Raw genomic sequence first — 24643 nt, forward strand, 5'->3', positions numbered from 1 at the left:
CCACGTGGCCCATGACAAGTATACCTATCAAGGCTCATGACGTTCAGGAGGCAGCGTCCCTCCCTGGAGGCAAGGGTCAGGTGATGAAGGGATATGCTGGTACGAGAAAGACTTCCCCAACTGCTGCCGATAATGTTTTACAGCAATATTTACATACAGCAATATCCCCTATTCTTTGACAACACTCAGCTATCACCTTCCTCAACACTAAACATCCTCGGTCTATCCTTAACTCAAAATCTCAACTGGAAACTTCATATCTCATCTCTTACTAAATCAGCTTCCTCGAGGCTGGGGGTTCTGTACCGTCTCCACCAGTTCTTCTCCCCCGCACAGTTGCTGTCCATTTACAGGGGCCTTGTCCGCCCTCGTATGGAGTATGCATCTCATATGTAGGGGGGGGTCCACTCACACAGCTCTCCTTGACAGAGTGGAATCAAAGGCTCTTCGTCTCATCAGCTCTCCTCCTCATACTGATAGTCTTCTACCTCTCAAATTCCGCCGCCATGTTGCCTCTTTTTCTATCTTCTATCGATATTTTCATGCTCACTGCTCTTCTGAACTTGCTAACTGCATGCCTCCCCTCCTCCCGCGGCCCCGCTGCACACGACTTTCTACTCATGCTCATCCCTATACTGTCCAAAACCATTATGCAAGAGTTAACCAGCATCTTCACTCTTTCATTCCTCACGCTGGTAAACTCTGGAACAATCTTCCTTCATCTGTGTTCCCTCCTGCCTACAACTTGAACGCTTTCAAGAGGAGGCCATCAGGACACCTCTCTTCCCGAAATTGACCTCTGATTTTGGACATTCCTTTAACCTCTGTTCGGGAGCAGTGAGTACCGGGCCTTTTTTTTTTTTCTTTTTTTTTCTTTTTTTTTTTTTACGTTGATTGCCTATTGCGCCGGTAGGCATCTTCCCGGTGGGGCCTGATGGTCGGCCCAGCCCGTTCTGGCGCAGGCGAGTGTTTATAGTGGCGCCATCTTGCATTGGCTCATGCTGCCCCCCGGAACTCGTTCTTGATTCGCTTGGACGGCTTCCTCTAGAGTCCGGGTTGATGGGTGGTCTTCAGGACAGCATGTGGGTAGTTTTAAGCCACTCGGCGGTGACTGAAAAATCCGAGTGGTAGCGTGGGGATTCGAACCCGCGTCGTCCATCACGCGGTGAATGTGGGCCCAGTACGCTACCACCTACGCTACCACCTACGCACCCTTGAGCTGTCTCCTTAGCTGTGAAAAAAAAAAAAGTATTGTTAAATCCATCCATCACAGCAGCAACACTCAAAGAGAAGCATCCAGACTTGTGTGAAGTCTCTCAGTACCCTCTGAGCGCTGCCGCCTCTCAAGGTCGTCAGCAGCCCGCCGTGACACGCATATATCACAGGCTACGTGGGTTACTGAGTGCCTATACGGAGACAGTGGCTGATCGTAAATTCGTAAAGCTAATAATAAAATCCTGTCACCTTCTTACGGCACATTACAACGGCTGGTGACCAAATTATGGTAAAGTATAAGGGCGTAATGGTGGGTTGGCGACACCTGTTGATGTAGACACAAACTGTCTCTTATTTACTTTCCCAGAGCTCGTTGGCTGCTGGCTCCCTGCTGGCTGTTAGGGGAAGGTGTGCAGGTCTGACACAAGTGTGCTCAGTTTCATTGGACGACCCGTATGGCTGTGAAACAGAAATACAAAAGAGAGCATGTGCTAGCGTTTGAAAAGCACGGCGAAAACAGGGCCAATAATAGCGTACAAATGATAGGTTGTCGGGACTCACTCTATCAAGGGACTCTAGTTACATCCATCACACTGTAACGCGTGCTGACGAGGTCGAACCTCAGCAGCACAAAAAAAGCAGGGAAACTCAGGCATGGCATGTTGTAAATCACAGAAGTGGTGGGTGTCCTCAAATTGCAGAGACTTTTATACACTATATTGCCTCGAAGCTTAAGCGCCTCGAAATACAAATCGAATCAAAATGTTTCGTGTAACAAAATATTTTGATTGTGATTTTAAATAGTAACTGTGAATCACCGAAGCTCTACTCATACGATCTCATCAATTCTTTCGTATCAAAATGCTTCGTGTATCACAAAAAAAATTATTGTGAATATTAAACAGTAACTGTGAGTCACCAAAGCTCTAATCACACGATCTCATTTTGGGTGCGGGCATAGTTTCGGCACCAAACTCATTGACTTTAAATATTGGCTCGACCACCTTAAGTTCAACTCTTCATTCAATAAGAAGTGATGGATAAACAACTTGCCTCAGATTAAAACACCAAGGGTTCGTTCGTATTATGGTATCAGTTTCGAGGCCGGAGTGACCAAGGTGGGGGCCGGAGTGATCAAGGTTGAAGGCCGGAGTGACCAGGGCCGGAGTGACTGGAAAGCCTGGTATTCATACCGTGGGTGTTGGCTGGAGTACTGCTGCTGGTAGTGGTGGTGGTAGTCCCGCTGCTGCTGCTGGCGGTGGTCGTGTTGCTGCCACTGCTGCTGGTCTCGTTGTCGCCGGTATTTTGGTCCGTGTTTCCAACGGGGCCAACAGCTGGCGCCGAGGTTGCTGATGATGGCGATGTTCCCGACGGTAAAGAAGAGTCAACGTCCATCATATCCACAGTATGTTCAGCTCTTTGGGGAGCCGCTACACCCTCAGAAAGAGACGAATCACCAACCAGGCCAGGTGTGGGAGACCGCACCAGTACTTGGGCCTCGTCCAGGCGAGGTGTCTTGCCTTTCATGGCGTCCATTGTGCTCACTCTCAGCTGGCTCGTCGTCGCTGGGTTGGCCGGGGGAGGTTTGGGAGACCCTAGCAAGCACGAGTACGCGTGCTCACTTAGAAAGTGCCTCTTCTTCCGCTTGAAACCGTGTTTAGGCATGGACAACCCAAACACAGCAGGGCGACACACGTCTCCGCGCATCCGCGCAGACGTTAGGGGTGGGCAGGTGCCGGTACCAGTACCGGTACAAACAGTACCAGCTAAACGGTACGGTACCGGTACTGGATTGCTCGGTACCGGTACTAAATTGCTCGGATTTATTTATTGGATTTATTGATAATTCTTCATATCCGGTTATTTTCTTTATTTAGGTTGCTAATAAATATTGTTATTGTTATTAGACTATGATCGAGGACATCCATAATAACTATACATGCTATTTTTTTTCGAAAAAATAAATAATCATCCAGAGAGAGAGAGAGTGTACAACAGAAGAAACATCCTAATTGAGGGCAGAAATAAATGAGAGGAAAAAGACCAGTATGTGTATATGTGTGTGTGTGTGTGTGTGTGTGTGTGTGACACACACACACACACACACACACACAGTGGACTTTTCTCATTTATTTCTGCGTCAGTAATTATTATTATTGCCTCTCTCTAAAAACAGCATGTATAGATATTATTTTTTTTTTTCGATAGTCTAATTTATAACAACAATATTTTAACATAAAAAAAAATCGGACATGAAAGGTATTAGTAACTCAAATAAATAAATCAAATAATAAAATAATGGAAACGGTAGCTGTGATGGAAAGAAAAGCAGGACAAAATGGTGGGAACTTGGGGAGACGGTCAGCGAGGCCGTGACTCAGCAGCGAGCACAATATTCAATTAGGCTTAAAGCGTCTCTACAGGGCCCAAACCACATGGCGACGGGCGAGCGCCGAGCGTCACTAACATCCAAACGGTACTGGTACTAGCGGCAATGCTCAGCGCCGAGTGATCATGAGTCTTCGCGGCACCAGGTACCGGTACCGGGTGCCGGCTGAATAGATTATTCGCGGCACCTGGCACCGGTACCGGGTGCCGGCTGAATCGATTCTTCTCGGCACCCGGTTCCGGTACCTGGTGCCGCGAAGAGAATCAGCCGGCACCCGGTGACCGTCTCCCCAAGTTCCCACCATTTTGTCCTGCTTTTTGTTTCCATCACAGCTCCCGTTTCCATTATTTTATTATTTTATTTATTTATTGGAGTTACTGGATAATTCTTCATGTTCGATTCTTTTTTTTAGGTTGCTAATATATTATATTGTTATTGTTTTTAGACTATGATCGAGTACTTTCATAATATCTATACATGCTATTTTTTTACCGAAAAGATAAATATTCACTTCATTCAGAGAGAGAGAGAGAGAGAGAGAGTTTTCTTTACAGGAAATTTATTTGGGAATTTCATCAGAAGTCATTAAGATAAAAAAAAATACTCCTTTGGGTACCGGTACAGGTATTAACGGTATCTGAGTTTTTGGTACCGGTACTACCGGTACTCAAATTAACGGTACTTGCCCATCCCTAGCATACTTACTGTAGGGGGTTGGCAGGTATCGGTACCAGTACCGGTACTAACGGTACCAGCTAAACAGTACAGTAACAGTACCAGATTGCTCGGTACCGGTACCAGATTCTTGGATTTATTTATTGGATTTATTGATAATTCTTCATGTCCGATACTTTTTTTTTTTAGGTTGCTAATAAATATTGTTATTGTTATTAGACTATGATCGAGTACATCCATATAACTATACATGCTATTTTTTTATCGAAAAAATAAATATTCACATCATTCAGAGAGAGAGAGAGAGAGACAAAGAAGAAACATCCTAATTGAGGGCAGAAATAAATGAGAGGAAAAAGACCACTGTGTGTGTATATGTGTCTGCACATGTGTGTGTGTGTGTGTGTGGGTGTGTTTGTGTGTGTGTGTACACACACACACACACAACTTTTCTCTCATTTATTTCTGCCAATAATTTATTATTAGGATATGTCTTCTGTTGTACTCTCTCTCTCTCTGAAGTGAATATTTATTTTTCGATAAAAATAGCATGTAACGGACATGAAGTATCAGTAAATCAAAAATAAATCAAACAATAAAATAATGGAAACGGGAGCTGTGATGGAAACGAAAAGCAGGACAAAATGGTGGGAACTTGGGAAGACGCTTAGCTAGGCAGTGACTCAGCAGCGAGCACAACATTCAAGGCTTAAAGCATCTCCACAGGGCCCATACCGCATGGAAACGGGCGAGCGCCGAGCGTCACTAGGATCCAAACGGTACCGGCACAAGCGGTAATGCTCAGTGCCGAGTGATCATGAGGCTTCTCGGCACCAAGTACCGGTACCGGGTGTCGAGAAGAATCGATTCAGCCGGCACCCGGTACCGGTACCGGGTGCCGAGAATAATCGATTCAGCCGGCACCCGGTACCGGTACCTGGTGCCGAGAAGAATCTACTCAGCCGGCACCCGGTACCGGTACCCAGTGCCGGGAAGACTCATGATCACTCGGCACTGAGCATTACCACTAGTGCCGGTACCGTTTGGATCTTAGTGATGCTCGGTACGGGCCCTGTGGAGACGCTTTAAAGCCTTGAATGTTGTGCTCGCTGCTGAGTCACTACCTCGCTGACCGTCTCCCCAAGTTCCCACCATTTTGTCCTGCTTTTCGTTTCCATCACAGCTCCCGTCTCCATTATTTTATTATTTTACCTATTTATTGGAGTTACTGGATAATTCTTCATGTCCGATTCTTTTTGGGGGTTGCTAATATATATTCTTATTGTTATTAGACTATGATCGAGTACATCCATAATAACTATACATGCTATTTTTTTACCGAAAAAATAAATGTTCACTTCATTCAGAGAGAGAGAGAGAGAGAGAGAGAGAGTTTTCTTTACAGGAAATTTATTTGGGAATTTCATCAGAAGTCATTAAGATAAAAATAAAAAAAATACTCCTTTGGGTACCAGTACCGGTACCGGTAATACAGTACCTGAGTTTTCGGTACCGGTACTACCGGTACTCAAATTAACGTACGGTACTTGCCCATCCCTACTGAATACTACTGAACCGTAGCTTTACACACAAGAATAGGTCAGAAAATTCCGCTGAGTCTGTGTTCAAAATTATTAATAGTTCCCAGTGGCAATTTTAGACTTCCAGGAGACATCGGAGAAAGTATTTAAATACCTCTTCCCCACCACACAGTCTACTCCCTCATGTATTTACCCGGGGTCAATTCCTCTTCCTAACACACAAGATTAGGTAAAAAAAATTCCGCTGAGTCTATCTTCAAAATTATTAATAGTTCCCAGTGGCGATTTTAGACTTTCAGGAGCCATAGGAGGGAAATTTTAAGTCTACTCCCTCTTGTATTTTTCCGGGGTTAGTTCCTATGGGTGATATAGTGACAGTGTAATGCGAAATTCTGCTGGTGATGAAAGTCCTTACGCGGAGAGTTCAATATCAAATCCGTTTCTGGTTAATCTTTGGGACTTATCTATCACACTTTTTCCGTTTGGGGTACTGTAGTTTAGAGAGTTTTGTTTCCTGTTGTTATTTTAGTGTGTGATTTTACCCTTGACAACCTCCTCTGATGTAAGAAATAACTAAAGAATCAGACAAGCAATGGGTACTAACGCGTTGACTTGGACTAATCTATCACACTTTTCCGTTCGGGGTGCTGTAGTTTGTGGGGGGGGGTTCCCCTGTTTGTTTTTGTGTGTTTTTGCCCTTGACAGCTTCCCCTGATGTAGGGAAGGAACTAAAGAATCGGATAGACAGAGGGGACTAAAGCGTTGACTCGGACTTAGGCTATCTATCAGTTATCCGTTTGAGGAGCAGTAGCCCACTTTTGCGATCTTTTTCCCCCCTGATGATTTTTACGTGTGTTTGTGCCTTTGACTGCTTCCTCTGATGTAAGAAAGTAACTAAAGAATCAGATAGACAAAGGGGACTAGTGCATTGACTTGGTTTTGTGGTCTTTTTTCCCTCTCCTGATTTTTACGTGTGTTTGTGCCTTTGACTGCTTCCTCTGATGTAAGAATGTAACTAAAGAATCAGATAGACAAAGGGGATTAGTGCATTGACTTGTATTGCTTGTAGATACAACCGGAGCTGATAGTTTAGGTATTGGCATGTGACAAAGGAGCTTGGAAACATGGCACTGAATTATCGGCCTTTGCAACCCCTTAAAGATGTATAGAAAGTAATCCTAGAGCAGTATCGTTAGGAGTTGAGGCTCTGATGATAAAGGGGACAGGATATCCTACCTTCCTGAAGGACTCTACGCTGGTACTTGCCTACATCAAAACTTTTAAGGATTGCTTCTATTTTATTTGCAGCATAATTCTGAACAGTTGGTACACACATACTGCGAGCTGAGCATACATAGAATTTGGAAAGTCAAAATTCATGTCTGCTGAAATGTTAAGTTTTCTGTAATCTCTCTATTTACGTTTGTGCTTTTTTTTTTTTTCTTTCCAGAAGGGTGCTCTGGCATCAAGCCCAAGAAGAAGGAGAATTGAATACTCTGCAGAGGATCAGCGTGCACGGCGCAGGTGCAGGAAGTCCGTGCATGAAGGTGAGGCGGGCCAGGTCAAGGGCAGGTCAGGGCAGGGTCAGTCCTCGGTCAGGGCGGCGGTCGTGCAGGCGGTGGCGGTGGCTCAGGGTCAGTTTCACCCCTCAGATTGAGGCTAAGGGAAGAGAGGGCGGGAATCACTCAAAAGTAGGTAACTAGTATGAACACACACACACACACACACACACACAGACACACACACACACACACACACACTCATTTGTGAAGATTTTATTTTTAACTGGGCTTATGATGATATTAGTAGCCTCATTGACACCCAACAATTTGGCAACATGAAGCACTCCTCCACCACTCATTGCCTGGTCAGCTTTCTAGATTTCATACACAGCCACCTGGACAAACGAGACACCTCCCTTGCCCTTGCTTTTGTCGACTTCAGGAAAGCTTTTGATCTTGTAGACCAGTGTTCTCTTTTTTTTTTCAACCTTTTCCGGGGAGCTCTGAAAAATTCTCCTCTAAAAACATGCGCGAAAAAAAAAAAAAAAAAAAAAAAAAAAAAAATTTTTTTTTTTTTTAAAATAAATATTTAAAAAAAAGTTCTCACTTTTTCCCACACTTTGGGGGGGTATCTGCCTAATCTGGGGGGGAATGGCTTTATACTGTGTATAGTAACTATATAGTTAATGAGTGTAATATAATATAATAATATAACACATTTTTTAATACTATAATCTCAATATTTAATTTCTATTACACACTTTACAATTTTCTTCCTAAAACACCTTTTCGTAGTGTGCATTCTTGTACACAGCCCTACATCAATACCCCCCATGTACCCCATTATTTCCATGTACCCTTTGAAAAAAATCATGCACCCTGGGGTGCACCATGCACCCAGGTTGACTATCACTGTTGTAGACCACACTGTTGGCATTACTAAGGCCATTGAGCTGGGGCTTCACCCTAATTTAATATCGTGGCCGACTGATTTCCTCAGCGCACGCCAGCAAATAATTCACTCCCAGGGTTCGGTCTCCACTCCTCTTGAGCTGACGTGTGGCGTCCCGCAAGGCACCAAAATGGGTCCGCTTTGCTTCTTGGTGCTCATTAACAACGCCCTCATGGACACACCGCATCGCTGGAAATATGTTGACGACAGCACCTTGGGCGTCCCCGTTAACAACAGGGATCCTGACTATGCACCTCTTCAAGCGTCGCTCGACAACCTTCAGGCATGGACGGTTGACAACAGTGCCACTATCAACCACACCAAGACCATGGTGATGCACGTTTACACGTCCAAGAGAGATGTGCCACCTCCGCTGCTGTATATTGGCTCACACCACCTCCAGGTTGTCCAGTCCACCAAACTACAAGGCATCACTGTGGACTACCAGCTCAACTGGAAGCTCCACGTCTCCAACACCGTCAGAGCAGCCTCCTACAAGCTGTACATGCTGCGTAGACTCAGGACGCTGGGGGCACCAGCTGCTGAGCTGTGCAGTATTTATTCATCATTCATATTGCCAAAGCTCACCCTCACCCAACAACAGCAGCTTGAGAGGGTTCAAAAGAGAGCATTCAGGGTCATGTTAGGCCCTCACTACCGCACCTACGACAATGCCCTGGCCACTCTGAGTCTTCCGAGGCTCTCTGACAGGCACCAGGACGCCCTCAGAAAATTCGGAATCTCCCTGCTTCACCATCCTCGCCATCGCCACCTTCTGCCTCCCGACGCGCCTCCTCCCACCCGCTTCACCAGACACCACAACAAACTCAACCCCTCCAGAGCGCCGCGAACCGTTACAAACGTAGCGCAGTGCCCGCGATGGTGCGGATGATAAACAATGCCCAGTGACAGTCATACCCAAAGGGCCGCGGTGGAGTTTAGCACCTCGCCGCTACCCCTCTAAGTTCCCCCTTCACACCACCCTCCCTCTCCCTTATGTCTCTATTTTTAGCTCTCCCAAACCACCCCCCACCCTCTCCCTCCCTCTAGCGTAGCCTATTTACTATTAGTTTCTTGTATTTTTAATTTGTATATTTTCAGCCTGACGGCTGCCTTACATTAATAAACCTATTATTATTATTATTATTATTATTATTATTATTATTATTATTATTATTATTATTATTATTACACACACACACACACACACACACACACACACACACACACACGACAACTCACCCTTAGAACACAGCAGATGCAGTTATCAGTGCCGCAATTGCCTCCCATAAAATGACGATATCCCTCGGGACATAGATCTGTGGAAAGTATTCCAGTTGGTATACATACTGTATATCATTATTAATCTGGGGATGTTCAATTAAGAACAAGGGAATGTTAGTGGTAATTCGGATTTAGTAAGGTAAGCATTAGATAAGCAAAGTTAATTTAAAGCACAGTGAATAAGGATTCGATCGTCTGATGAGTTGATGACCAAGGCAAACTTAGCTTGGAGAGTTTGAATTCGCCAGGGCGCCTCTTTGCAATCAGCCACCAACGAGGGCACACCTTCAGACCTGCGCTCCTACTTTGTTATTATCTTGAGAAGCATATTGAACAGAAAGGCCAAAAGCAAACAAAAATTACCAGTCCCAGTCCCTTAACCACAAGGCAGCCCTTAGAACGCACGTCGTATCCCATCAGTCATCTTGCCTGGGACTTGAACGATTCATACCTCAACCCACATCTCCCTACGCTCGGAAATTCTGCAGAGCTAATTACATGATTAGTGCTGTACAATTATATGTCTTAGCCTGAGGTATAGGAACTAGGGAGTTCAACAGACATAACTCACCGTGAGGAAAGTATGTCGGTCCAGATACGTGAGTTGGGTTGACGCATATCCCATTCTTACGGGCACACGAATCGTCTGGCTCACAGGTCTTGCAACACGTGCAGAAACCACAGTTATCATCTGTTATGTATTCATTTCCACCGTCGCACACATCAGCACTAAAAACGCATTCCCCCGGGCTGGGGCCATCAAGACAGGGGCCGATTTGAGAGCACTGTTGAGGGAGAAAGTTGGGGGAAGGGGAGTTGAGCAAGTAGAGAACGGAAGGGAAGGTACTGAGCTAGGAATAGACAAGGGCAATAATTGTCAGTCCATACAAAGCAAATCTTGAAAGCCATCCACAAGTTATCATATTCGTAAGTCTTTTATCCACATGTTTCTCTAAGCTCTGAGAAGCTCTGTCGTATTCCCACCACCAAGACTGTTTATTAAATCATTCTCCTGTTTGTTTATGACCCAGTCTTTGCTGATTTCATTCTCAGCCAACAAAATAGCACACCAAAGTTATTTAATATTTCCGAGTTGGATTGCTCTATGCTTATAATTATATTTATCAATTGTTGAATATATAGGTGAGAGAAAAAACTACATTGCCTTGTATATCACCAGGGAGAGTATGCCATGAAACAACTTTGGGTGTATCTTTTAGAATAAAAGTATCCTTGACATCCCGCCTTGCATTTGGAAAAAGTAATGGTTGATAACAGTAGATGTAGACAGTGTCCCGCTTCAAATACCGTCAAAATTGAACTCTGAACTGAAGAAAGTCTAGTTATGTAATATAAGCAAAGTTAAAGTGCGTGACTCCTACGGGCGCCAGCGTGCTGGCGTTATATATAGGCTACTTACTGTTCTAAGTTCGGATTGACAGACGTCCAGAGCCAGCAGTGTCAGTAGTCCTACTATAAGCGCAGTCCTCATCGTGGCTTATGGATGCGTAGAGAAACAGAAACAGTGGTTGACAATGTGGTATTCGTAGTGCAACTACATAAAAAACTTAGGACATGCAGTAATGAATACAAGGCCGATAAAAGGTTCAATAAACAGATGAAAAGAAGCTTGGCACGAAAGGTTGTATTGATTAGGTGAGCAGGAGTAGCGAAACGAATTTAGTGGTCATGTGATCAGAGCAACTGAAGGAACTTAAGCCTAGCAGTTTTTTTGGAATGCCTTTTTCTTTTTTACGTTAAACCACAGCACCAGCACAGACGCTCCTGATGGGGCGTGTTGGACGGGCAAGACTGTGATAAGTCCTCAGGCTCAGCGCTTACCTTGCTGATCACACCTTTTGCTTTCCAACTTTTTTTTTTTTTTTTTTGTGTGTGTAGGCACTTGCGGCCTCACCTGGTGTCGGTGATCTCTGCGGTGACAGGAAACAGACAGACAGAGCTGGTGGTCGTGCTGCAGGGCGGGCGTGGTCGTGGCGGAGTCGCCCTTTAAATACCTGCACGTGGGGCGGAGCGCGGCGCGGCGCGGCCACCTGCAGGCTGCCTCACAAGTGTGTGGGCTTTTTTCTTCTATACTTATTTAGGTATTCATTTATGTTATTCCCATTTCATTTATATTCATTTTCATTGTTATCATTTTTTATTATTTTATGATATGTACTTTTTTTGTGTTGAGTCAAAACAAACTTGGCAACTTATACTAAAGCTGCGCGTGGCCTCGGTGTTCATCTCCGTCACATTGGCCAATGAGCATGGCGGTTTTTTTGTTTTTTTTTACATTGCAGCCTATTGCGCCGTTAGGCTTCTTCCCGGTGGATCCTGATGGTCGGTCCAAGGCTTCTTTTCGGTAGGTCCTGATGGTCGGCCCAGCCCGTTCTGGCGCAGGCGAGTGTTTATAGTGGCGCCATCTTGCATTGGCTCATGCTGCCCTCCCAGAGCTCATCTTTGATCCTAGAATCTAGAGTCCGGGTTGATTGGTGGTCTTCTGGACAGCATGTGGGTAGTTTTAAGCCACTCGGCGGCGGCTGAAAAATCCCAGCTTGGTGGCACCGGTCGGGGATTGAACTCGCGTCCTCCTGAACACGAGGCCGTTACTTTGACGACTCAGCCACACCCACCCATTACCCCGGGACAGGGCCACTGTGACATCCGGGTTCGAACAGTTTAGCTCCCCAGGTTTCCTTAGGTATACCCATTTGTCGGCCAGGACGAAAGGGCAGCCACTAAGTGAAAGCAGCCAAAATCATTGTAAATTGGCGGATTGGCTTTGCCCACGTTGTCAAAGACTCGCTCATCACGAGTACATGACGCTGTCGCCATTTGTGCGAAGGACAATGATCAGTGTCTTCCAGTCGCTCGTGCCCGCTGTCTTACTCCATGGCTACGAGACATGGAATGTTTGATGCCTTCAGGCAGGAAACTTCACATCTCCTCTCTCACTAAATCAGCTTCCTCGAGGTTGGGCGTTCTGTATCGTCTCCGCCAGTTCTGCTCCTCCGCAAAGATGCTTTCCATTTTTTTTCTCTTTTTTTTTTTTTTTTTACAACAAAGGAGGCAGCTCAAGGGCACACAAAAAAAGAAAACAATAATAAAAAAAAAGCCCGCTAAGAGGTGGCCGAAAGGAAGATCAAATACGGGAGGAGAGGTGTCCTGATACCCTCCTTTTGAAAGAGTTCAAGTCGTAGGCAGGAAGAAATACAGATGAAGGAAGATTGTTCCAGAGTTTACCAGCGTGAGGGATGAAAGAGTGAAGATGCTGGTTAACTCTTGCATAAGGGGTTTGGACAGTATAGGGATGAGCATGAGTAGAAAGTCGAGTGCAGCGGGGCCGCGGGATGGGGGGAGGCATGCAGTTAGCAAGTTCAGAAGAGCAGTCAGCGTGGAAATATCGATAGAAGATAGAAAGAGAGGCAACGTTGCGGCGGAATTTAAGATGTAGAAGACTATCAGTATGAGGAGGAGAGCTGATGAGACGAAGAGCCTTAGCTTCTACTCTGTCCAGAAGAGCTGTGTGAGTGGAGCCCCCCCACACATGAGATGCATACTCCATACGAGGGCGGACAAGGCCCCTGTATATGGACAGCAACTGTGCAGGGGAGAAGAACTGGCGGAGACGGTACAGAACGCCCAGCCTCGAGGAAGCTGATTTAGTAAGAGATGAGATATGAAGTTTCCAGTTGAGATTTTGAGTTAAGGATAGACCGAGGATGTTTAGTGTTGAGGAAGGTGATAGCTGGGTGTTGTCAAAGAATAGGGGATAGTTGTTTGGAAGATTGTGTCGAGTGGATAGGTGGAGAAACTGTGTTTTTGAGGCGTTGAAGGACACCAGGTTCTTCTTGCCCCAATCGGAAATAATAGTAAGGTCTGAGGCTAAGCGTTCTGCAGCCTCCAGCCTTGAGTCGTTAAGTTCCTGAAGGGTGGGTCTTCTATTAAAAGAAGTTGAGTAATGCAGAGTGGAATCATCGGCGTAGGAATGGATAGGACAGTTCGTTTTGGAAAGAAGATCATCAATGAACAACAGAAAAAGAGTGGGAGATAGGACAGAACCCTGTAGGACACCACTGTTAATAGATTTAGGGGAAGAACAGTGACCGTCTACCACGGCAGAAATAGAACGGTCAGAAAGGAAACTGGAGATAAAGGTACAGAGAGAAGGATAGAAACCGTAGGAGGGTAGTTTAGAAAGCAAAGATTTGTGCCAGACCCTATCAAAAGCTTTTTATATGTCCAGCGCAATAGCAAAAGTTTCACCGAAACGGCTAAGAGAGAATGACCAAGAGTCAGTTAAAAAGGCTAGGAGATCACCAGTAGAACGCCCCTTGCGGAACCCATACTGGCGATCAGATAGAAGGTCAGAAGTGGAAAGGTGCTTTTGAATCTTCCGGTTAAGGATTGATTCAAAAGCTTTAGATAGACAAGAAAGTAAAGCTATAGGACGGTAGTTTGAGGGATTGGAGCGGTCACCTTTCTTAGGTACAGGCTGTATGAAGGCATACTTCCAGCAAGAAGGAAAGGTAGATGTTGACAGGCAGAGGCGAAAGAGTTTGACCAGGCAGGGTGACAGCACGGAAGCACAGTTTTTAAGGACAATAGGAGGCACTCCATCAGGTCCATAAGCCTTCTGATGATTGAGGCCAGAGAGGGCATAGAAAACATCATTTTGAAGAATCTTTATAACAGGCATAAAGGAGTCAGAGGGGGGATGAGTAGGAGGAATATGCCCAGAATCGTCCAGAGTGGAGTTTTTAGAAAAAGTTTGAGAGAAGAGTTCAGCCTTAGAGATAGATGAGACGGCAGTGTTACCGTCAGGACTGAGGAGTGGAGGGAAAGATGAAGAAGTGAAGTTGGAGGAGATGTTTTTGGCTAGATGCCAGAAGTCACGGGAAGAGTTAGAGAAAGCAAGGTTTTGACATTTTCTATTAATGAAAGAATTTTTGGTTAGTCGGAGAATAGATTTGGCACGATTTCGGGCAGAAATGTAAAGTTCATAATTAGCATTAGTTTGAAGGCTCTGGTACCTTTTGTGAGCTACCTCTCTATCATTGACAGCACGAGAACAAGCGTGATTAAACCAAGGCTTTTTAGCGTGAGGAGTAGACAAAGAACGAGGAATGTATGCCTCCATTCCAGAGACAATCACCTCTGTGATGCACTGAGCACACACAGAGGGGTCTCTATCCTGGAAGCAATAATCATTCCACGGGAAATCGGAAAAGTACATCCTCAGGTCGTCCCACCGAGAAGAAGCAAAATGCCAGAAGCATCGCCTCTTCGGTGGGTCTAGAGGGTGTACAGGAGCGATAGGACAGGATGCAGAAATAAGATTGTGATCGGAGGAGCCCAACGGAGAGAACAGTTTGACAGAATAAGCAGAAGGGTTTGAGGTAAGGAAGAGGTCTAGAATGTTGGGCCGATCTCCAAGACGGTCGGGAATACGTGTAGGGTGCTGGACCAACTGCTCTAGGTCGTTGAGGATAGCAAAGTTGTAGGCTTGTTCACCAGGATGGTCAGTGAAAGAGGATGAAAGCCAAAGCTGGTGGTGAACATTGAAATCTCCTAGGATGGAGATTTCAGCGAAGGGAGAGTGGGTCAAGATGTGCTCCACTTTAGAATTCAAATAGTCAAAGAATTTTACATAGTTGGTAGAGTTAGGTGAGAGATAAACAGCACAGATGTATTTAGTAATAGAATGAAAATGAAGTCTTAGCCAGATGGTGGAAAATTCAGAAGAGTCAAGGTCGTGGGCACGAGAGCAAGTGATGTCGTTGCGCACGTAGGCGCAACATCCAGCTTTGGATTGAAATTTAGGATAGAGATAGTAGGAGGGAACAGAGTAGAGATTGCTGTCAGTAGCCTCAGAAACCTGTGTTGCGGTAAGGAAGAAGGTGAGGTTTAGAGGAGGAGAGATGATGTTCCACAGAATGAAAATTAGAGCGAAGACCGCGAATGTTGCAGAAATTGAAAAGAAAGAGGTTCGAGGAGTTATCAAGAACCTCTCGGGTCGGCAGCCAGAAGGGGAGTCCTCCCTGGGGGGATTTGTGGTCCCCCCCCCAGGCGGGACTCGAGGCTTGTATGTGCGCCATTTTGAAATTTTAATTTTGGGAAAAGGTGTATATGTTGTGTGAATGTAGTGTGGTGTGGATAAAGAGAGGATCTGTCTTTAGAGAGCATGCTGAACTACTCTCCGGTGTTGGTGAGACAATAGGGAAACGGTTAGTGAGGACATGGGAAGGGTCTTTGGAGTGCTTCAGCTCCCTTCTCACCTCCCATATATACCTCACCGGGAGTGGCTTGCGCCCGTTCGGTAGGTGTCTTCCTACCTACTCCAGCCATAGGGGCCTTGTCCGCCCTCGTATGAAGTATGCATCTCACGTGTGGGGGGGCCCATGCACTCACACAGCTCATCTGGACAGAGTGGAGTCTAAGGCTTTTCGTCTCATCAGCTTTCCTCCTCTTACTGAGTCTTCTACCGCTAAAATTCCGTCGCCATGTTGCCTCTCCTTCTATCTTCTATCGATATTTTCACGCTGACTACTCTTCTGAACTTGCTAACTGCATGCCTACCCCCCCTCCCGCGGCCCCGCTGCACTCGAGTTTCTACTCATGCTCATCCCTATACTGTCCAAACCCCTTATGCAAGAGTTAACCAGCATCTTCATTCTTTCATCCCCTTCACTGGTAAACTCTGGGACAGCCTTCCTTCATCTGTATTTCCTCCTGCCTATGACTTGTCCTCTTTCAAGACGAGTGTATCAAGACACCTCTCCACCCGAATTTGACCTCTCTTTTGGCCACTCTATACTACTTTCCGTTGTGGGAGCGGCAAATCAAATAGCGGGCTTTTTTTATACACTGTTTTTGATTAATTCATATGCATAAGTTTTTTATTATATCACAATTCTGTAGCACACATTGTAATATAAAAAAGTGGTATTAAATTAGGACATACTTTTATTTTTTTTTATTTCCAATGTGAGGGCGCAATTTTGTTCATAAGGTAAGGTAAGGGCGCAATTTTGGTCCTAAGGGGGGGCGGCCGCCCCTCCCTGGATCCGCCACTGTAGCAGAATGTCCTCATAGTGGCAGCACATACATTACCGCTCACAGATAAGCCTCTGCAACGGCTGGAAATGGATTTCATTGATTTGCCTGCTTCATGTGTTGTCCCGGCCACGGAGATTTACCAGGCTAGTTGGTCTGTGATAGACTGACGCATCCTTCTCCGTGTCTGGTAACCTCTCACGTACACATCACAAGGATAGAGGCCACCAATCATGGAGAGCACCAGTCTGTCACAGGCTGCAGCTTGGCTGATAACTCTGCATGACTGACAAGATACTCGGAACAGCCCACTCAACGAGGTCCACTTCCAGATATAACACAGGCTGATCGCCAAGCCGTAAATCCACCTAATATCACCATAGCCGGCCAAGGATTCAGGACGTTTCATAAGGTAGAGGAGGTAGTGAAATTGTATTTCGTTAAGAATCCTTATAACCAAAAACTAACTAAAATTATGTGTATTTTTTTCTTCAACACAACATGGCATAAACAACAGAACAATAATGTGAAAATACGTCTGGCTGTAGCCCGCAGGCCCCAGGAGGCAGGCCCGCCATTTTGAGGGTATCAGATTCCTGAAATAGCATATTTTTACTGCGCAAAGCAGGTGATGTCACTTATTGTGACTTCATGAGGTTTCATATTTATCTATTTGCGTATATTTCAAGGTGGCAAAACTTAAATTACTAGTCTAATTTTTACAAGTGACACGAATTTGTGATTGCTTATCACATTAGAATTTCACTCTAATAAGTGCATCAGACCTCACAGAAATATTACTAGTGTGTGTATGAATGAATACAAAGATAAACGCATACTTTGATTTAACTCTAGGATGTCTCGTGGATCATTAATAAATAAAAACAAAATATCCGGATAGGCTACTCGTTAGCCCGTTACCTTCAATGGCCCCCCAAAAAACAGTCCCTCCGCCAAGTTTGTACCCCACATTTGGTGATGTTAGGTGCGCCTGTTCTGTACTGCTACTCTGTGAGGGTGTTAATTCTCTGAAGACATTGCTAATCATTACAGAATATAGTACTCCTGTATCACCTTTATCTCATCTGTCCTTTCTATTCTCTCTCTCTCTCTCTCTCTCTCTCTCTCTCTCTCTCTCTCTCTCTCTCTCTCTCTCTCTCTCTCTCTTCAGCTCACAAGCCCCACAGGATGATACCCCACAGACACATGCCCCTCACAGACACATTGCCCCCCCCCCTCCCCCTCCCCAACACACACACACTGCAAGTAAACGAACCAGCTCAACCGAGATACATATACACTTTAAACAGTAACTCTTCACTGTCTGGGTCTGTTATTTTCTTCTTTTTCTTTCGTTCGTTTCGTTTTTTGTATAAGCCGCCTGGAACGAGCAAGGTGACGTTTCCGAGCCTTGTTAGGCATAACAAAGTCGGAGTGGGCAGCGGTGTCGTAAACCAACCAACGGGCAGCAAGAGAACTGCCAAAACTTCTGTACTGTAATTGCTTTTGTTTCTTCAATATGATCATTTTCAGGTAAATATTCCCCAATGATGTCCTCTTCTTCTATATAGGGTTGTTGCAGCCTCACACTTTTCTTTCTTTCTTCTGTATAGGCCTGGCACCCAGAGCAGGAAGTGCCTCAGGTATTCTTCTTCCGCTCCACACATGTCACATTTCGTTCAGTTCACTCGACGATCGGGAGTTTCGCCTTTGTAACGGCACTCCCGGTGTGGGCCTACGAGTAGTGAAGCACCGAGCAAGGTTGGCTGTACATCATTTAGTTATTTTTGTGTCATGTCTACAAGTAGATATATGACTTGGTGCATCTTTACCTCTATACCTACAAGTGGTCGTTTACCTCAGTGATTGTTACGAGAGGCAAAAGAGGTGAGGGAGTGAACTACGTTGTAACTTTACGTAATACCTAAGTGGTGGTTTACCTAAGTGGTTGTTAGAGGTTATAGAGAGCGAGCTACAGTGCAACGTTACCTACTTAAGTGGTTGTTTACCTCGATGGTTGTCGGAGTCAAGGGACCAAACTATACTCTAGGGTCCCATTTCCACTTTAGGCATCAATCTCAAAGCTCCCATTTCGATCATTAAGGCCATAAAGAACACAGACACCAAGAGGACATGTATAAATTGATCGAGGAAAAAGTTTCATCCAAGAGTAGCTTATAATATTTTCAAGAATGGATCGCGTAATTGACCTCTCTTTCGGCCACCTCTTTGGATTCTTTTTAGGAGCAGCGAGTAGCGGGTTTTTTATTATTGATTCCTTTTTTTGTGCCCTTGAGCTGTCTCCTTTGTTGTAAAAATAAAATTGTTGGAAGGGTGAAATAGAAAGCATCTGATGACTTTCTTCACAGGCAATATCTGCAGAGGCGTTCCTAGAGTATTTGGTACCCGGGGCGGAGCATAATTTTGCACCCCCTTCCCCAGGTATATATATATATATATATATATATATATATATATATATATATATATATATATATATATATATATATATATATATATATATATATATATATATACAACGAAGGAGACAGACCAAGGGCACACAAAAAAAGGAAACAATGATTTAAAAAAAGCCCGCTACTCGCCGCTCCCAAAAATAATCCAGAGGTGGCCAAAAGATAGGTCAATTTCGGGAGGAGAGTGTCCTGATACCCTCCTCTTGAAAGAGTTCAAGTCGAAGGTAGGAGGAAATACAGATGAAGGAAGACTGTTGCAGAGTTTACCAGCGTGAAGGATGAAAAAGTGAAGATGCTAGTTAACTCTTGCATAAGGGGTTTGGACAGTATAGGGATGAGCATGAGTAGAAAGTCGCGTGCAGCGGGGACGCGTGAGGGGGGGAGGCATGCAGTTAGCAAGTTCAGAAGAGTAGTCAGCGTGAAAATTGCGACAGAAGATAGAAAGAGAGGCAACATGGCGGTGGAAATTAAGAGGTAGAAGACTATCAGTAATAGAAGGAGAGCTGATGAGACGAAGAGCCTTAGACTCCACTCTATCCTAGAGAGCTGTGTGAGTGGAGCCCCCGTGATATGCATACTCCATACGATGGCGGACAAGGCCCTTGTATATGGATAGCAACTGTGCGGGGGAGAACTGGCGGAGACGATACAGAACGCCCAACCTCGAGGAAACTGATTTAGTAAGAAAGGAGATGTGAAGTTTCCAGTTAAGATTTTGAGTTAGGGATAAACCTAGGATGTTTAGTGTTGAAGATGGTGAAGTTATACATCTTGTATAACTTCAAGAAAATCCTCGGCTTCCAGGTCACCCTCTAGGTCTTCCCAGTCTATATTCCTATAATTAAAATTCCCCATTACGCAGACATGTCTACTCCTACTCGCCCTGCCAATCTCCTGTAGTAATATATTCGTGTCCTGCCTGTTAAGGTTGGGTGGCCTGTGCAGAACTCCTAGAGTTAGTTTTTCTTTCCCTTTGTAAACGTCCACCGAAACTGATTCTGAATCCATGTTAGTTTTGACTGAATTGTCAACTAAACATTTAAGTGAGTCATCAACATATAGCGCAACTCCACTTCCCTTTCTGCCCCTTCTGTCTTTGTGAAACATCTGATAACCCGTTATTTCAAATTCCGATCTAAAATTTATATTGGCAGTGTCTATCCATGTCTCAGTGATCACTATTATGTCAAAATTTTCTGAACAAGCTTCACCCCTTAGTAAGTCTATCTGTTTCTGAAGCTCCTGATGTTAGTATAGAAGATTCTTAGCCCGTCCTCTGTTACTCCCCTATAATTACTTCTAAGCTGCCTGGTTATATTACGAGCTAGATGTCCTCTCCCATTACTCCTACCATTGGGACAGATCCCTGTGGAACACCACTGTTAATAGGTTTAGGGAAAGAATAGTAACCGTCTACCACAGCAGAGAAAGAACGGCCGGAAAGGAAACTGGAGATAAAGGAACAGAGAGAAGGATAAAATTTGAAACAGTGCAGTTTAGAAAGCAAAGACTTGTGCCAGACTCTATCGAAGGCTTTCGATATGTCTAGTGCAACTAAGAAAGCTTCACCGAAACGGCTAAGAGAGGATGATCAAGAATCAGTTTAGAGAGCAAGAAGATCGCCAGTAGAATGACCCTTGCAGAACCCATACTGGCAATCAGATAGAAGGTTAGAAGTGGAAAGGTGCTTTTGAATCTTCCGGTTAAAGATTGATTCAAAAGCTTTAGATAGACAAGAAAGTAAAGCTTTAGAGCGGTAGTTTGAGGGATTGGAACGGTCACCCTTCTTAGGCACAGGCTGTACGAAGGCGTACTTCCAGCAGAAAGGAAAGAAAGATGTTGATAGGCAGAGGCGAAAGAATTTGGCCAGGCAGGGTGTCAGCACGGAAGTACAGTTTTTAAGGACAATAGGAGGCACTCCATCAGGTCCATAAGCCTTCTGAGAGTTGCCGCCAGAGAGGGCATAAAAAACATCATTGCTAAGAATCTTAATAACAGTCATAAAGGAGTCAGAGGGGGGATAAGTAGGAGAAATATGCACAGAATAGTTCATAAAGGAGTTGTTACAGAAAGTTTGAGCGAAGAGTTCAGCCTTAAAGATAGATGAGATGGCAGTGCTGCCGTCAGGGTTAAGAAGAGGCGGGAAAGAGGAAGAAGTGATATTGGAGGAGATATTTTTGGCTAAGTGCCAGAAGTCTCTGGAAGAATTAGAGAAAGCAAGGTGTTGACATTTGCTATGGATAAAGGAGTTTTTGGTAAGTCTAAGAATAGATTTAGTACGATTCCGGGCGGAAATGTACAGATCATGGTTAGCGGGAGTTCGAAGGCTCTGGAACCTTTTGTGTGCTGCCTCTCTATCTTTGACAGCACGAGAACAAGCGTGATTAAACCAAGGCTTTTTAGCGTGGGGAGTAGAGAAAGTACGTGGAATGTATGCCTCCATTCAAGAGACAATCACCTTTGTGATGCGCTGGGCACACACAGAGGGGTCATTCTCCTGGAAGCAGTAATCATTCCGCGGGAAATCGGAAAAGTACATCCTCTGGTCGTCCCACCGAGTTGAAGCAAAATGCCAGAAGAATCGCCTCTTCAGTGGGTCCAGAGGGTGTACAGGCGCGATAGGACAGGATACAGAAATAAGGTTGTGATCGGAGGAGCCTAACGGAGAGAACAATTTGACGGAGTAAGCAGAAGGGTTAGAGGTAAGGAAGAGGTCTACTATCCATATCAGACCCTATGACATACCGTTTTTCGCAAATATCTTTCAAAAAAAGACTCGGATCAGCATGGGACTTTGGCACAGATTGTTTCACACGCTCCGCTAATTTTTGACGCTATTGTGCAATTCCAGATGAGGTTAATTATGGCGTTTACTCTTGACTGTTATGGCAAAACCTGCGTGAGCCACTTACACATTTGAAAAAGTGAGGCGTGACGTATTTGTGACGTGTATCCACCACCTACCTCCACCCCTGGCTTCCCCTACTCCCATCCCTCCCTTTCCCTCCCTCCTCCTTTTCCCCCGCACTCTCTCCCCCCGCCCTCTTTCTCCCCCATACCTCCCCCCTCTCTCTCTCTCTCTCTCTCTCTCTCTCTCTCTCTCTCTCTCTCTCTCTCTCTCTCTCTCTCTCTCTCTCGGTGTACATGCGATGTGAAGCGTTGCACACATATGACTTGTCTGCAATGGCGGATAACTCGAAAGTATATGCTACGTATGATATGGTGTTTTTTGCACACGACCCTGATTCCTGTTCCAGCGTAACTGGATGTTGCTTAAGTGTTGTATGAGGTTTGTTTGGCAATTATACAACCATTGAAAGTTGTACGAGTATATGACCCTCCTTCCCACAGGTTACGTTGAGCGTAGGATGGGATGAAGCACGTAGCTGACGCTTGATCATTTATAGGATATCGCGTAAGAGACGGAAAGGAATGACATTGGAATTGAGGCGGGAATTCATTGCAGAGTAAAAACGTGAAACGAAATTGGAGAAATATATGAATAATTTATTCTGATGTTAGGAAAAGACTGCCATACGATATGTGTTCATGTAGATATGTTAAAAAGTCATAGCAAACAAAAATAGATAGCGAGTATATGATGGGTGGATTAATAATGTAAATAACTGACCACATAGGCTATGTTACTTCAGCATTCATCACCATCGACAAACAGGTCATCCTCGTCATCACTGTTGATGCTGATGCAGACGGGATATAATTTCTATTTATCTGCCATTAATTCAAGTCATACGTGTGCAAGGATTCATATCTCGTGTACAGCACAAGTGTTTGTGAGAGAGAGAGAGGGGGGGGAGGGGGAAGGTATTGGGGAGAAAGAGGGCGGGGGGAGAGAGTGCGAGGGAGAAGGAGGAGGGAGGGAAAGGGAGGGATGGGAGTAGGGGAAGCAACGGGTGGAGGTAGGTGGTGGATACACGTCACAAATACGTCACGCCTCACTTGTTCGAATGTGTAAGTGGCTCACGCAGGTTTTGCCATCACAGTCAAGAGTAAACGCCATAATTAACCGCATCTGGCATTGCACAATAGCGTCAAAAATTAGCGGAGCGTGTGAAACAATCTGTGCCAAAGTCCCATGCTGACCCGAGTCTTCGTTTGAAAGATATTTGCGAAAAACGGTATGTCATAGGGTCTGATATGGATAGTAGTATGTTGGGCCGGTCTCTTAGACGGTCGGGAATACGTGTAGGGTGCTGAACCAACTGCTCTAGGTCATTGAGGAGAGCACAGTTGCAGGCTTGTTCACCAGGCTGGTCAGTGAAAGAGGATGAAAGCCAAAGCTGGTGGTGAACATTGAAATCTCCCAAGATCGAGATTTCAGCTCCGGCATGTGCCGGAGCGGCAGAAACCGCTCGTGTAAATGGGGCCTTACCCTTAAGGCCTTGCATGTTCAAACGCGAACTCCCTCACCAGACTTTTGCTGCTCGTGGGTGGGAAGCGTCAGGCTCAAGTTATTTAGTGGGGAAAAGGGAGTAAGTATTTCCAAGAAAATTAAAAGGGGAAGTCATGAAAAAAAGTTTGGGAGCCACCCGACATTTTCACACTGAGGCGTATCCTGTACCTATATAACCAGAAAAGAGTGAAGATTCAAAAGTCGTGCTTAAAAACTTGATATGATGATAAACCGTTAAACACTAATACAGTGGTTCTCAATCTTTTTTCAGTGATGGCACCCTGAACTTATATAAACCTTTTGTGGCACCCATTTTTCAACCCTCCCCCCCTTCCTCACATGAATTAACTTCTTATTCACAATATTACCTGTTTAAATTACTTTGATCAATTAAAATTATTATCCATACTTGAATCAAAATTAAAATACAGTACAGTACATGTCCAGACATATAACTCATCAGTAGAACTATTAACTTAAGAGTTATAAATGCAAACTAACATAAAATGAAGAAAAAGAGGCATGATTCGTAATTCATCATAATCTTGTGGCACCCCTAGGCACTGTCCGTGCCGCGGCACCCAGTTTGAGAACCTCTGCACTCATACGTACACACGGCACACGCGGCCACGCCTGCCAGCGTCACAGCCTAATACTAACAAACTTTTATGGTCCTTCACCCTACTGTGTGCCATAGTACTAGTGTTGTGGCGCGAGTCGTGTTTGTCCTGAGCCTCTACTGCCATGTTCTGGTGTGTTATGTACACTTTTTGCCACAAACGTCACCGTCATAACCAAGCACACGGCACACACACACCGCCACAACGCACAGCCCCATGCAGCCCTCGCCTCCATCCTGCGGGCCCTGGTGCACACAGCCCCAGCACTCCTGTATCTTAAGACCCATGTACTAAAAGGTTGCCAAAAAACTATACCTTACAGCAGCAGGCGTTCACGATTACAGCCTCTAGTCACCAGTGTGCACGGTGCAGCACTCAGCAGTCCTCTCTGGCATGGCGCGGCGGCCATACTGAATTGCTACATCTCTCTCTCTCTCTCTCTCTCTCTCTCTCTCTCTCTCTCTCTCTCTCTCTCTCTCTCTCTCTCTCACAACCACTGAAAAGCAGGAGTAACT

At 45.0% G+C, this 24643-nt stretch overlaps 1 long non-coding RNA gene across 1 annotated transcript; it reads right to left on the minus strand.

Annotated features, from left to right (window-relative positions):
• Window positions 1–7105: 7105 nt before the first annotated feature.
• LOC126991073 (uncharacterized) lies at window positions 7106–24548 on the minus strand. Its single transcript, XR_007745085.1, has 5 exons — window positions 24444–24548; window positions 10979–11055; window positions 10130–10343; window positions 9517–9593; window positions 7106–7479 (listed from the first exon to the last, which is right to left on the minus strand). It is a non-coding gene; the product is annotated as an uncharacterized LOC126991073 (long non-coding RNA).
• Between the last annotated feature and the right edge of the window lie 95 nt (window positions 24549–24643).

This window comes from Eriocheir sinensis, unplaced genomic scaffold, assembly GCF_024679095.1.
Source record: "Eriocheir sinensis breed Jianghai 21 unplaced genomic scaffold, ASM2467909v1 Scaffold237, whole genome shotgun sequence".
Lineage (NCBI taxonomy): Eukaryota > Metazoa > Arthropoda > Malacostraca > Decapoda > Varunidae > Eriocheir > Eriocheir sinensis.